Source organism: Oncorhynchus kisutch, linkage group LG28 (genome assembly GCF_002021735.2).
Source record: "Oncorhynchus kisutch isolate 150728-3 linkage group LG28, Okis_V2, whole genome shotgun sequence".
In the NCBI taxonomy this organism is placed as follows: domain Eukaryota; kingdom Metazoa; phylum Chordata; class Actinopteri; order Salmoniformes; family Salmonidae; genus Oncorhynchus; species Oncorhynchus kisutch.
The window spans coordinates 31,588,010-31,603,171 of record NC_034201.2 but is presented as its reverse complement, the minus strand read 5'-3'; the positions used below and the strand labels follow the sequence as shown (position 1 = coordinate 31,603,171).

General features: G+C 41.9%; 1 protein-coding gene across 2 annotated transcripts in view; it reads right to left on the bottom strand.

Annotated features, from left to right (window-relative positions):
* LOC109872460 (galactosylgalactosylxylosylprotein 3-beta-glucuronosyltransferase 1) overlaps positions 1-14,304 on the bottom strand; it is a 45,929-nt gene extending 31,625 nt beyond the window's left edge. Inside the window, exon 1 of one of the 2 annotated variants that reach the window (XM_020463676.2) lies at positions 13,637-14,304. The gene's annotated coding sequence lies outside the window, so the exon portion shown is untranslated. The remainder of the gene's footprint in view (positions 1-13,636) is intronic. The other variant, XM_031808479.1, reaches the window with a different exon arrangement.
* Between the last annotated feature and the right edge of the window lie 858 nt (positions 14,305-15,162).

Below are 15,162 nucleotides of genomic sequence, written 5' to 3'. Positions count from 1 at the left end.
GGAGCAGGCAGACCATCACCACAGCGAGACCCCTGTGTTCCACCCTGGGGATTGCGTCTGGCTCTCTGCCTGCAAGAAACTGAACCCCCGGTTTGTGGGGCCGTTCAAGGTTCTCCAGAGGGTCAATGAGGTGACATACGGTAGTGACTTGGTAATTGGAACCTGTATCTCACCCTCTTTTCATGTCTCCCTTCTCAGGCCGGTGGTTCCTTGTCCCCTAGTTGATGCTGTCCCCCACGACACCCCCACGCCCCTGGACATCAAGGGGAGCCCGGCGTACTTTGTCAAATCCCTACTTGTCTCCCGACGTCATGGGGGTCAGCTCCAGTATCTGGTGGACTGGGAGGGGTATGGCCCTGAGGAGCGGTGTTGGGTTCAGGTGGAGGACATTCTGGATCCCAACATCATCCGTGATTCCCACCTTTGCAGCCGGGATTGACTCCTCCCCCTCGGGGTCATCCCCCTGGTCAGTGTCATACTGCGGCTGGAGCCGCACATCAGAGGGGGGTTACTGTTACTTCTGCTCCTGCTCCTCTCCTTCGGCTTACAACGTTGCCAGAGTACTAACCACCGGGCCTGGGATTCATCAATACGCACATCTGGTACTCATTATTACACGCACTTATGATTCATACCTGGACTCCATTACCTTCATAATTTCCTCCGCTTTATATGTCACTCTCCCAGGGTCACTCACCAGTTGGTATTGTTCTTGTGTATTGGTGTTCTGTCTTATGTTTGTGTTGTGTTCTTGGTTTTGTTGTTTTATTAAAACATTTCACCTGCACCTACTTCCGACTCACCACCCCTCTGCGTTACTCTGGACCCTGATCTGTTTTGACGAACATATCAAGACTGTTTCAAGGACAGCTTTTTTCCATTTAAGTAACATTGCAAAAATCAGAAACCTTCTGTACAAAAATGCAGAAAAATGAATCCATGCTTTTGTCACTTCCAGATTAGACTAATGCTCTACTTTCCGGCTACCCGTATAGAGCACTAAACAAACTTCAGTTAGTGCTAAATACGGCTGCTATTTTTTTAATCATATTACCCCAGTGCTAGCCTCTCTACACTGGCTTCCTGTTAAGGCTAGGTTTGATTTCAAGGTTTTACTGCTAACCTACAAAGCATTACATGGGCTTGCGCCTATCTTTCTGAGTTGGTCCTGCCGTACATACCTACATGTCCGCTTCTGTCACAAGACGCAGGCCTCCTTATTGCCCGTAGAATTTCTAAGCAAACAGCTGGAGGCAGGGCTTTCTCCTATAGAGCTCCATTTTTATGGAATGGTCTGCCTATCCATGTGTGAGACGCAGACTCGGTCTCGACATTTAAGTATTTATGGAAGACTCATCTCTTCAGTAGGTCCTATGATTGAGTGTAGTCTGGCCCAGGGGTGTGAAGGTGAACGGAAAAGCACTGGAGCAACGAACCACCCTTGCTGTCTCTGCCTGGCCGGTTCCCCTCTTTCCACTGGGATTCTCTTTCTCTAACCCTATTACAGGGGCTGGGTCACTGGCTTACTGGTGCTCCTCCATGCCGTCCCTAGGAGGGGTGTGTCACTTGAGTGGGTTGAGTCTGATATGGTCTTTCTGTTCGGGTTGGCACCCCCCTCTGGTTCGTGCCATGGGTGAGATCTTCGTGGGGCTATACTTGGCCTTGTCTCAAGGTAGTAAGTTGGTGGTTGAAGATATCCCTTTCGTGGTGTGGGGGCTGTGCTTTGGCCCTGTCCGGGGGTATCGTCGGACGGGGCCACAGTGTCTCCAGACTCCTCCGGTCTCAGCCTCCAGTAATTATGCTGCAATACTTTGTCTCGGGGCTAGGGTCAGTCTGTTATATCTGGAGTATTTCTCCTGTGTTATCTGGGGGTCCTGTGTGAATTTATGTATGCTCCCTCTAAATGTCTCTCTTTCTCTTCTCTCGGAGGACCTGAGCCCTAGGACCATGCCTCAGGACTACCTGGCCTGATGACTCCTTGCTGTCCCCAGTCCACCTGGTCGTACTTCTGCTCCAGTTTCAACTGTTCTTCCTGCGGCTATGGAACCCTGACCTGTTCACCGGACGTTCTATCTTGTTCCGGACCTGCTGTTTTCGACTCTCTCTCTCTACCGGACATACTGTCTCGAACTCTGAATGATAGGCTATGAAAAGTCAACTGACATTTACGCCTGAGGTGCTGACCTGTTGCACCCTCTACAACCACTGTGATTATTATTATTTGACCATGCTGGTCATCTATGAATGTTTGAACATGTACTGTACTGTTATAATCTCCACCCGGCACAGCCAGAAGAGGACTGGCCACCCCTCAGACCCTGGTTCCTCTCTAGGTTTCTTCCTAGGTTCCTGCCTTTCTAGGGAGTTTTTCCCTAGCCACCGTGCTTCTAAATCTGCATTGCTTGCTGTTTGGGGTTTTAGGCTGGGTGTCTGTATAGCACTTTGTGACATCGATGTAAAAAGGGCTTTATAAATTAATTTGATTGATTGCTTAATGTATCGGTTATTTTGATCGATTACACATGTTCTATGACTGAAGATGAGGGCGAGAAAATGTTCCATGGGTGTAATCATACAAATTCTTTATGGTGAAGTCTGATTCATTTAAACATATGAGGGGTTGGGGATATATTTAAGTCCCATATGATTGTGAAGGCTGATATTGTGTGGCTATTGGCACGAGTTATTTGTTAACTAGTAATTGAAACAGAAATCCATTTCCTAGACTTATTTTCACTTTCTCCTGGGTAAATGGTGCAATATTCCTTCAAGGAATGTATATGCAATGTGTCATATACTTTGAAACTTAACTCTTAACTGAACTCACACAAACAGTATGTAAAAGATTGGAATAATTCTTCAGGTGTGTGACAAAGCATCAATTCAGGAGACAACAATTTCCCCTGCCAATCACCATTGAATCCTATAGCCACTCCAAAAACTGTGATAATGTCCGTTTGTACTATTACTGTTACTATTATTGTTACTCTTACTGCTACTATTATTGTTACTCTTACTGTTTATGCTTGATAAATAAGGAAAAAATAACTAGCTGGACCAGTTTAGCATAATTTTTAATCACATGTGTTTCGCTCTCCTACTTATTTCACTTTATAACAGAAGCAAAATAGTACATTTCAGACTCAGGACAGGTCATTGAACAAGAATTTCCAAAGTAAAATAAACACAATTCCATCCATAACACCAAGACCAAAAAATACAATAATTACACAGATTTGAGAAAATATCTTGTTTTAATTCTACAAATTTTCCACATTCTTGGTGGAGCTGCAAAGGGCTGCAGATAGGATGATTGTGTTTGTGCAATCTGAGCAAACATTTTCTTTCTCATGAGCAGAACAGCGTGGCGGATTAGTGGTGTTTCACCGATGCTCAGAAACATAACCACCTGGGCAGATGGATTCTGAATGAATAAGTCAAAACAGTGCAGCCTTGACATACCCCTGAAATCGATAGTGAAGTGTGTGCAATTGTACTAAAATCAGTCATGTTTAACTTGGTTTGGAGCATACAAAGGAGCCAGCAAACCCAGGCAGGAAGATGACAGCACATAGACATTTGATTATTATCAAGCTTGAGCAGTATGACAGCTCATCTCACCTCTACAATGGTGTGTAATACCATGAGTTTATTGCAGATATCATGCATTTCTAATCATATCATAATGTATTATTGAACTAGTCATTTAAACAGTAAATAAACGCAGGGAATTGAATTCTCTCACTACAATTTGAGTTCATCATGGAAGATATTATTAGATATGGATTTTCAACTCTGTAATTGAGCTGTCGGAGAGTTTCGAAAGCTACATTTTCAATGAAAACATCAAATCTTAGACCTCAAAGTCGGAGTCAAAATGAAAGATCGTCTCTGCTCCTTTCTCTCAAAAGAGAAGCAAAGCTCCAAACCACACCTCCATGCACCTTTGATTTAACTAGGCAAGTCAGTTAAGAAAAAAATATTATTTTCGATGACAGCCTAGGAACAGTGGATTAACTGCCTTGTTCAGAACAACAGATTTTTACCTTGTCAGCTCAGGGATTCTGAACTTGCAACCCTTTTGGTTACTAGTCCAACGCTCCAACCACTAGGCTACCGGCCACACCGCAACTTTCAAGGTTCTGACTGTTGATTTATATCAGGAGTGTCAAACTCATTACATGTATTTGCTTTCAATTAATAACCTTTTAGGGATAGGGGGCAGCATTTTCACTTTGGATGAATTGCGTGCCCATAGTGAACTGCCTCCTACTCTGTCCCAGATGCTAATATATGCATATTATCATTACTATTGGATAGAAAACACTCTGAAGTTTCTAAAACGGTTTGAATTATGTCTGTGAGTATAACAGAACTCATAGGGCAGGCAAACTTCCAAACAGGAAGTGGAAATTCTGGGGCTGGTTGATTTTCATCTCATCGCCTATTCACATCCAAATAAGATATGGATCTGTTCGCACTTCCTACGCCTTCCACTAGATGTCAACAGTCAGTAGAATGATGTAGTGTGATGTGGGACCAGATGGCAGCTATTTGAATCACTGGTCTGGCAGAATGCCAGTTCCTGGTTACGCGCAGTAGTCATTATATTGTCTTGCGTTCCATTACCCTGTAGACAAAAACGAATGCTCCGGTTGGCACGTTATAGGATATATATGATAATAACATCCTGAAGATTGATTCTCTACTTAGTTTGACCAGTTTATTCGACCTGGAATATAACTTTTTGAAGTTTTCGTCCCAGTTCGCCTGGACCAGTGCTGGCTTTTGGACATGTGAACTAAACGTGCTAGCAAAAGTATCTAATTGGACACTAGTAATGGACATTATGGAACAAAACGATTTATTGCGGAACTAGGATTCCTTGCACTGCATTCTGATGAAAGATCATCAAAGGTAAGGGAATATTTATGATGTAATTTCGTATTTCTGTTGAAACATGGCGGAGAAATATATTTACGTCTTAGCGCCGTCTCAGATTATTGCATGGTATGCTTTTTTCTTAACGTTTAAAAAAAATCTGACACAGCGGTTGCAATTAAGAACCAGTGTATCTTTAATTATTTAAAAAACAGGTGAAAACCAGGTGAGGGGAGTATTTGAATAATTAGTTTCCTTAATTCATCAAACAAGTACAAAGGAGGAGCGAAAACCTGCAGACACTTGGCCCTCCGTGGAATAAGTTTGACATGTAATTTACTTAATGACCGAAAACCGGTTCAAAAACGTCTGCAAATTTATAATGAATAAAAAACAAAAACACCTTATTTACTGTATTCAGACCCTTTGCTATGCGACTCGAAATTGAGCTCAGGTGCATCCTGTTTCCGTTGATCATCCTTGAGATGTTTCTGCAACTTGATTGGAGTCCGCCTGTGGTAAATTCAATTGATTAGACATGATTTGGAAAGGCACACACACACACTTGTCTATTTAAGGTTCCACAGTTGACAGTGCAGGGCAGAGCAAAAAACAAGCCAAGAGGTCGAAGGAACTGTCCGTAGAGCCTGGTCAAACTGAGCAATCGGGGTAGAAGGGCCTTGTTCAAATCGGGTTCAAGTCTGGGCTCTGGCTGGGCCACTCAAGGACATTCAGACACTTGTCCCGAAGCCACTTCTGCATTGTCTTGGCTGTGTGCTTAGGGTCGTTGTTCTGTTGGAAGGTGAACCGTCGCCCCAGTCTGAGGTCCTGAGAGCTCTGGAACAGGTTTTCACCAAGAATCTCTGTACTTTGCTCTGTTCATCTGTGCCTCGATCCTGACCTATCTCCCAGTCCCTACCCCCGAAAAACACCCTCACAGCATGATGCTGCCACCACCATGCTTCACCGTAGGGATGGTGCCAGGTTTCCTCCAGATGTAACGCTTGGCATTCAGGTCAAAGATTTTGGTTTCATCAGACCAGAGAATCTTGTTTCTCATGGTCTGAGAGTCTTTAGGTGCCTTTTGGCAAACTCCAAGCGGGCTATCGCAAGGAGTGGCTTCCTTATGGCCAGTCAACCATAAAGGCTTGATTGGTGGAGTGCTGCAGAGATGGTTGTCCTTCTGGAAGGTTCTCCCATCTCCACAGAGAAACTCTAGATTTCTGTCAGTGAACATCGGGTTCTTGGCCATCTCCCTCACCAAGGCCCTTCTGCCCCGATTGCTCAGTTTGGCCAGTCTTGGTGGTTCCAAACTTCTTCCATTTCAGAATGATGGAGGCCACTGTTTTCTTGAGAACTTTCAATGCTGCAGATTTTTTTTGGAACGCTTCTTCAGATCTGCGCCCCAACACAAACCTGTCTCAGAGAGCCACAGACAATTCCTTCGACCTCATGGTTTTGTTTTTGCTCTGACATGCACTGTCAATTTTGGGACCTTATATAGACAGGTGTTTGCCTTTCCAAATCATGTCCAATCAATTGAATTTACCATAGGTGGACACCAATCAAGTTGTAGAAATCTTTCAAGGATGGTTAATGGAAACAGGATGCACCTGAGCTCAATTTTGAGTCTCATAGCAAAGGGTCTAAATATTTATATAAATAAGGTATGTTTAAGTAATTTGCCAACATTTCTAAAAACCTGTTTTCACTTTGTCATTATGGGGTATTGTGTGTTGTAGATTGCTGAGGATTTTTTATTTTATTTAATCAATTTTAGAATAAGGCTGTAACATAACAAAATGTGGAAAAGTGAAGAGGTCTGAATACTTTCCGAAGGGATTGTACATACAGAAGTTAATTCATATGGAACAATCCATCAAAGATCACTAGCTTTGCGTCTATCCTATGTCTCAGAACCTGAATATGAGACAGAATATGAGTGAAATGTGTGAAAGAAGGAGACAAACCCATGTCACACACAATCAATTAAATTAGATCTTACACAAGGAGTGTCACATGTCTTGCCATGGACGTGATGAGATTAGTGATGGTTGGATATGGGATGAATGATTACATACCTACAGATTACCTCCAGTAAACTGTACAACAAAACCCTAATACATAAAGAGTATGTAGACATTTCATAGCCCATGTTTTTAATCCACAGCATGCAGTACTGCCTCTCTCTTGCTGTGTAGAGATTACAGTCACAGGAGAGTTCCTATAAATGTAAACATAGCATGGAACCTGTCAGTCTCTAACAGGCGATTAAATTGGGTTCAGAAGCCCCTGCAGTTGAACGTTTCTTTCTGACATTGAAGGATAACTGGTTAGTGTGTTTCAATCCAAGACTAGACTTAATGTGTTTTAACTGGGAAAATAAAACCAATACAAGAGAGAAGGACAAAATAAGGAGCACTTCCTTACTTATAGTAGTCACTTCTTATAAATTTGCTCAGTGGTTTTAAGGCAGGTTAACGTAGATAACACAAATTAAATATAGATTTATGCAGTTGGATTCCATTAGTGTTTTGGCTGTGAAAAACTACACAGAGAAAGATGGTGAGAGAGCGAGAGTGAGAGAAAGAGAGATTTAAGAGTCTACTTGCTACTGTGGTAGTATGACAAAAGTAGCTAAGCACAACCCTTGCTCTGTGTATTGCTTATGCAGTATTCCCTCTGCTTAAGGCTGGCGATACCTCTCTGATCATCCTCAGAAAGATGGCTTTGAACTTCAGGCAGCACTACCTCAGTAGAACAGAATCAAACGCACTTGTTTTGAACACACATCAATAGCTCATTGTACAGTAGCCTTACAATAGCCTGGAGAGAAGGAGTTAAGAAAGTCCATGATGCTTCTAATCTAAAGCAATAGCGTAACCAAGTTCTAGTTTCTTATCCTCCAAAAGTATTTTACCTTCCATTAAAACACAGTTTTTGCACGAGGAGATATGGGAACACGTGTTTGTGGGAAAGAATATAGTTTCTGTTCATCAAACCTCGGCTCTGATTAAGGTCAATGCATATTTAAATATTAGATCATAGCGGTTTGCATATGCGCATATATGATGATCTTAATGTGACTGTGCTGGCTTTCAGTAAATTATGTTGATTTAAAAAGGGACTACCTGCGGCTACATTACCAATAGCCCTTTATGATGTATTATCTGTTGGCTTTGCTTTTTGTTGACATTGCAAATGAACACCAGATAATGAATATCATTATCAAGTCTATTACTCTGAGACCCCTCCAGCATTGGTGCAATGGCATGTTGGCCTATACATTAGTTAGGCCTATGACAAAAACAATATGGGGAGGTTTCCTGGACACAGATTAAGCCTAGTCCTGGACTAAAAAGCACTTTCAATGGAGATTCTTGCGGAGGGAAAGGTTTCTACCAAGAACCGTTTTCATCTGAAGAACCCTTTTTGGAAGACGAGCGTTCTTTGTAAGGCAAAAGGTTCTACCTAGAGGCTTTTTCATCCTAAGAACTGTTTGATAGAAAGTGGTCTTTGATGATTCTTTGGAAGTCAAGAAGGATTCTACATAGATCCCTTCTGAATCTGAATAAGCTTTTTAATTGTATTTGTTATTGCTACCATGATTACGGATAATCATGAATGAATCGTGAATAATGAGAAAGTGAAAAAGTTGAGAAAGTTAGAGGCATACATATCATACCCCCCAATGTTACTTCCCCTGTTATTGGTAACAGGGGTACGATCTTTGTGCCTCTAACTTTCTAACTCGTAATTCATTTATGATTATCTCTAATCATGGTAGCATCCACTTCAATGTAGAATTGTTCAGAAACATTATATTCTTATTTACAAAACAAGTGACTATAAAAAGGTTCAACCTGCAAAGTGTTCTACCTAGCACCAATAAGGGTTCCCCTATGGAGACAAGCTGAAGAACCCAATATGGTTCTACTTAGCAACTTTTTTTACAAAGAGTGTAGTAGGCAGAGTTTACAGAGGATTGACACCAATACAAAATTCTGATAACTGCTTCTGGAACACCTGAACAAGAAAGACCAATCCGTTTGCATGTAGGATTGTAGGGCTTATGATGTTCCTTACAAAAATGGATGCTCGGTTTAAATAATGTTCATCCATCTTAACAAAAGGTCCACAGAAAGTTTAAAATTGACTGGGGAAGGAAAAACATAACAATTCCGTTCCATCAGAAGTTAGGAACTTAAATAAACTGATAGACCTTATTAACTGACTAAGGGCACGGGCTGTGTTTCTACGAAGCTAACATATGACAAAACACATATGGAATCATGTAGTAACCAAAAAAGTTTTAAAACAAATCAAAATATAATTTATATTTTAAATTCTTCAAAGTAGCCACCACTTGCCTTGATGAAAGCTTTGCACACTCATGGCATGCTCGCAACCAGCTTCATGAGCTAGTCACCTGGAATGCATTTCAATTAATCTGTCTGGGAGTGGAACCCCTCGCCAACAGCCAATGAAATTGCAGGGCGCCAAATTCAAAACAGAAATCTCATAAATCAAATTTCTCAAACATACAAGTATTAGGCACAATTTTAAAGATAAAATTATCGTTAATCCAGTCACAGTGTCTGATTCCAAAAAGGCTTTACAGCGAAAGCTCCACAAACATGCAGTGATTTTGCAGAGAGCCACATGAATTCACAGAAATACTCATAATAAACATTGATAATAGATACAACTATTATACAAGGAACATTAGATAAACTTCTCCTTAATGCAACCGCTGTGTCAGATTTCAAAAGAACTTTACGGAAAAAGCATAATCTGAGTACGGCACTCAGACGACAAATCAAGCCAAACAGATATACGCCATGTTGGAGTCAATATTAGTCAGAAATAGCATTATAAATATTAACTTACCTTTGATGATCTTCATCAGAATGCACTCCCAGGAATCCCAGTTCCACAATAAATGTTTGATTTGTTCGATAAAGTTCATAATCAATTCCGTTGTGTTGTGACAGGTTATGGGTGGTATACAGAAGATAGCCCTATTTGGTAAATGACCAAGTTCAAATTATGACAAGAACAGCTCAATTAAGCAAAGAAAAACGACAGTCCATCATTACTTTAAGACATGAGGTTCAGTCAATGGGGAAAATTTAAAGAACTTTGAATGTTTCTTCAAGTGAGGTTGCAAAAAACATCAAGCGCTATGATGAAACTGGCTCTCATGAGGACCGCCATTGGAAAGGAAGACCCAGAGTTACCTCTGCTGCAGAGGATAAGTTCATTAGAGTTAACTGCACCTCAGATTGCAGCACAAATAAATGCTTCACACAGTTCAAGTAACAGACATATCTCAACATCTGTTCAGAGAAGACTGCGTGAATCAGGCCTTCATGGTCAAATTGCGGCAAAGAAACCACTACTAAAGGACATCAATAAAAAGAAGAGACTTGCTTGGGCCAAGAAACATGAGCAACGGACATTAGACTGGTGGAAATCTGTCCTTTGGTCTGATGAGTCCAAATTTGAGATTTTTGGTTCCAACTGCTGTGTCTATGAGATGCAGAGTAGGTGAACGAATGATATCTGCATGTGTGGTTCCCACCGTGAAGCTTGGAGGAGTGCTTTAAGCTTGGAGGAGTGTGATGGTGCTTTAATGGTGACACTGTCAGCAATGTATTTAGAATTCAAGGCACAATTAACAAGCATGGCTACCACAGCATTCTGCACTGATACGCCATCCATCTGGATTGCATTTAGTGGGACTATCATTTGTGTTTCATCAGGACAATGACTCAACACACTTCCAGGCTGTGTAAGAGATATTTGACCAAGAAGGAGAGAGATGAAGTGCTGCATCAGATGACCTGGCCTCCACAATCACCCAACGTCAACCCAATTGAGATGGTTTGGGATGAGTTGGACTGCAGAGTGAAGAAAAAGCAGCCAACAAGTGCTCAGCATATGTGGGAACTCCTTCAAGACTGTTGGAAAATCATTCCAAGTGAAGCTGGTTGAGAGAATGCCAAGAGTGTGCAAAGCTGTCATCAAGGCTAAAGATGGCTACTTTGAAAAACCTCAAATATAAAGTATATCTTGATTTGTTTAACACTTTTTTGGTTACTATGTGATTCCATATGTGTTATTGCATAGTTTTGATGTCTTCACTATTATTCTACAATGTAGAAAATAGTACAAATAAAGAAAAACCCTTGAATAAGTAGTTGTGTCCGAACTTTTGACTGGTACGGTTTATATTTAGCACTTTTTTAAAAACGAATGTACTTTCATATAAAATTCAATATTTTTTTTAAACTGGTACCACCTTTCGATGGTGGGTTCATATTAGTTTGTAACCTAAACCATTCGGACGCTACAAATGTTTTCGTGAGAAGACAGATTTCTGGGATGCCTCCTGGTCTGACAAACTCCACTGTAGCTCTGCCACCTTCCATCGCAGAGGCGGAAGGCTGACTTCGGCAGAGTCAATAAAAAAAAACATGCATATATCTCTCGCTTAAACAGGCAGATTTTTTAATGGGGATTTTTTTATTATGCTAGTAATTGACTATAGGGGGTTGTTGTCCAGTAGTCACCAAGCATGGCTGTAACTCTTGATGAGAGCAAGTTAGCTCTGGTAATAACTTTAGATTCATTCCCTGGAGTAGATTTACAGGTTAGAATGTCTAGATAACCGAGAACAACATGATTAATTACCCCTAAGCAAAGCAAATACGTTCTGTTGACTACAGTCTACACAGCTACTACAACTCATTAATCCTAATCTGTTTCTGTATAGCTCTTATCAAGCAGTAAATATATTGATCAAAGTAACATGAAATCAGGTTTAATGAAGGCTGATATGGTTTCAAATCTATCCTACAATGTAGGTACATTTTGTACAAAAATACTTTCAAAGGATTAATTCTAATTAACTCAAGAAATGTCCTCTCACTGTCAACTGCATTTATTTTTAGCAAAGTTAACGTGTAAATATTTGTGTGAACACAACCAGATTCAACAACTGAGACAAACTGAACAAGTTCCACAGACATGTGACTAACATAAATGGAATAATGTATCCCTGAACAAAGGGGGGGATCCAAATAAAAAGTAACAGTCGGTATCTGGTGTGGCCACCATTTGCCAGTTCTTGCTGTGAGATGTTACCCCACTCTTCCACCAAGGCACCTGCAAGTTCCTGGACATTTCTGGGGGGGTGGGGGGCGGCCCTAGCCCTCACCCTCCGATCCAACAGGTCCCAGACGTGCTCAATGGGATTGAGATCCGGGCTCTTCGCTGGCAATGGCAGAACACTGACATTCCTGTCTTGCAGGAAATCACGCACAGACCGAGCAGTATAGCTGGTGGCATTGTCATGCTGGAGGGTCATGTCAGGATGAGCCTGCAGGAAGGGTACCACGTGAGGGAGGAGGATGTCTTCCCGGTAACGCACAGCATTGAGATTGCCTGCAATGACAACAAGCTCAGTCCAATGATGCTGTGACACACCGCCCCAGACTATGACGGGCCCTCCACCTCCAAATCGATCCCGCTCCAGAGTACAGGCCTCGGTGTAACGCTCATTCCTTCGACGTTAAACACGTATCCAACCATCACCCGTGGTGAGACAAAACCGCCTCTCGTCAGTGAAGAGCACTTTTTGCCAGTCCTGTCTGGTCCATAGGCGACGTTGTTGCCTGTGATGTCTGGTGAGGACCTGCCTTACAACAGGCCTACAAGCCCTCAGTCCAGCCTCTTTCAGCCTTTTTGCGGACGGTCTGAGCACTGATGGAGGGATTGTGCGTTCCTGGTGTAACTCGGGCAGTTGTTGTCGCCATCTTGCACATGTCCCACAGTGTTGTTCGGATGTACCAATCCTGTGCAGGTGTTGTTACATGTGGTTTGCCACAGCGAGGACGATCAGCTGTCCGTAGCGCTGTCTTAGGTGTCTCACAGTACAGACATTGCAATTTATTGCCCTGGCCACATCTGCAGGCCTCATGCTTCCTTGCAGCATGCCTAAGGTGCGTTCACACAGATGAGCAGGGACCCTGGCCATCTTTCTTTTGGTGTTTTTCAGAGCCAGTAGAAAATCCTCTTTAGTGTCCTAAGTTTTCTTTACTGTGACCTTAATTGCCTACCCCATTGAGCACGTCTGGGACACTGTTAGTGTCTTAAAGACAGTTCCACAGGTGCATGTTCATTAATTATATGGGAAACAGTGTTTAAACCCTTTAAAATGAAGATCTGTGAAGTTATTTGATTTTGAAAGACACGGCCCTGAAAAAAGGGACTTTTTTTTTTGTTGCTGAGTTTGTTAAAAACACTAAATCTATATTTTCAATCTATTTGCAATAAACTTGCTGAAACTGAAAATGCATTTTAAACAAGTTTAGCTCTAAATGTGTTTGTAGTGTTATTACAAAGAAACACAATATTTAGAATAAAAAAAATCTACATTTTCAGTAGGGAAATAGTTTATTCTGTTTAGAACATGACACTTTGGATGCTAACTGTAGACCCATGACACATAATATTTTTGTCTTCAACATGTCCTTTGGTGACGGCAACAAAATAACACAGAAGACATGGAGGAGTTCAGCACCTGTACATGGTTGTGTCCCTCTTCACTGTGAGACAACACACTATAGCTCACTCCCGTCAATGAACACAAGACTGAAAAACTGACTAGATTAACCACTAGCATCTCCAAGTGATAAAGGACTTGGACAAAGGAGGCATCAATGAAGAAAGAGAGACGATTAGAACTTACTTTAAGTCTTAATTGTAACTCCAGTCTGACAGCGTTCCTCTTGCTGCGTAGAATCCAATTCAGTCCATGAAATCCAGTTCACTCTCCTATGTTTCCAAGCTCTGTTCCACCTCCAAGACAGACTCAAAGCCTTTTTACATTTCATTTCATGCCAACACTGTAGCTGACATTCCTATTGAAATGTTCAACCCCGCAAAACACCTGGCTGAAAGGAGAAGCAGGAAATACTCCCAATGCTCACTCTGGCTGAAAGGAGAAGCAGAAAATACTCCCAATGCTCACTCTGGCTGAAAGGAGAAGCAGAAAATACTCCCAATGCTCACTCTGGCTGAAAGGAGAAGCAGAAAATACTCCCAATGCTCACTCTGGCTGAAAGGAGAAGCAGAAAATACTCCCAATGCTCACTCTGGCTGAAAGGAGAAGCAGAAAATACTCCCAATGCTCACTCTGGCTGAAAGGAGAAGCAGAAAATACTCCCAATGCTCACTTCTTGCTTCGGTTCACACGCATACAGATGTGGGAATAGATAAGGCAGCGCATCCTATAGTATACAGTACGCACTCTCTTGCTTACTCTCTTATCCTCTCTCTCAGCTCTCTCCCTTTCTAGCTTGCTCTCTCTCAGCTCTTTCCCTCTCTTGCTTGCTCTCTCAGCTCTCTCCCTCTAATGCTTGACCTCTCTCAGCTCTCTCGGAGCTCTCTGTCTCTCTCTCGCTTGCTCTCTCCCCTCTGTCCATCTCTCCCGCTCTCTTTCTCTCTTAGTGCTGGTGCTTTACTGAATCTGGCAGAGGGAGAGAGAGAGAGAGGCAGACACCTTGGAGTGAGACATTTGTGAGTGTGTTTATAAGGGACTAACAGAGTATCTCTTTCCAGGCAAAGACCACCCCCCACACCTTGAAGAAATGAGTTAGCTGATTGCATGTACTACTGGAGCACAAAGTGGCTGGATGGCCTGGCAAAAAAAGAGAAAGAAAAAAATGAAAAAGCTAAGGTTTCTCTTGACAGGTTTTTCAATAATAATTTCAGAAGCACTTGTGTAATATGTGTCTGTTTTAAAATGTGTTAAAACAGACATAATATACTGTAGCGGTATTTATTAGAGAGGGGTAAAGATAAAGATTTTGTTCAGGCGGCAGGCAGGTATTAACTATGCCGAAAGGAAAAGAGTAGAATAGGCGGAGTACCACTACCAGACCCACACACATCAGCAGAAGAGACTGCCCAGAGTGTAGCCTGTTGACCAGATAGTCAGTGGAGAGAAAAGGGAATTACACACCCTATAAAACCCACATCACAGCACAGGGGTAACCCCACCAGAATACCTCATATTATAATAATAATTATAATAATAATTATAATAATGGCAGCGCAATTGAACAGCAACTTCATAGAAACAATTTACAAGAAAGAACCCAGTCAGAGGATTTGCAATAATCTGAATTATCTTCCAGTGGAGGAGTGCAGAGGGTATGAATGTGGGGGGTGTTCACAGACAACAAAGGAGGCTTGCCGGTGTACTGTCTGACC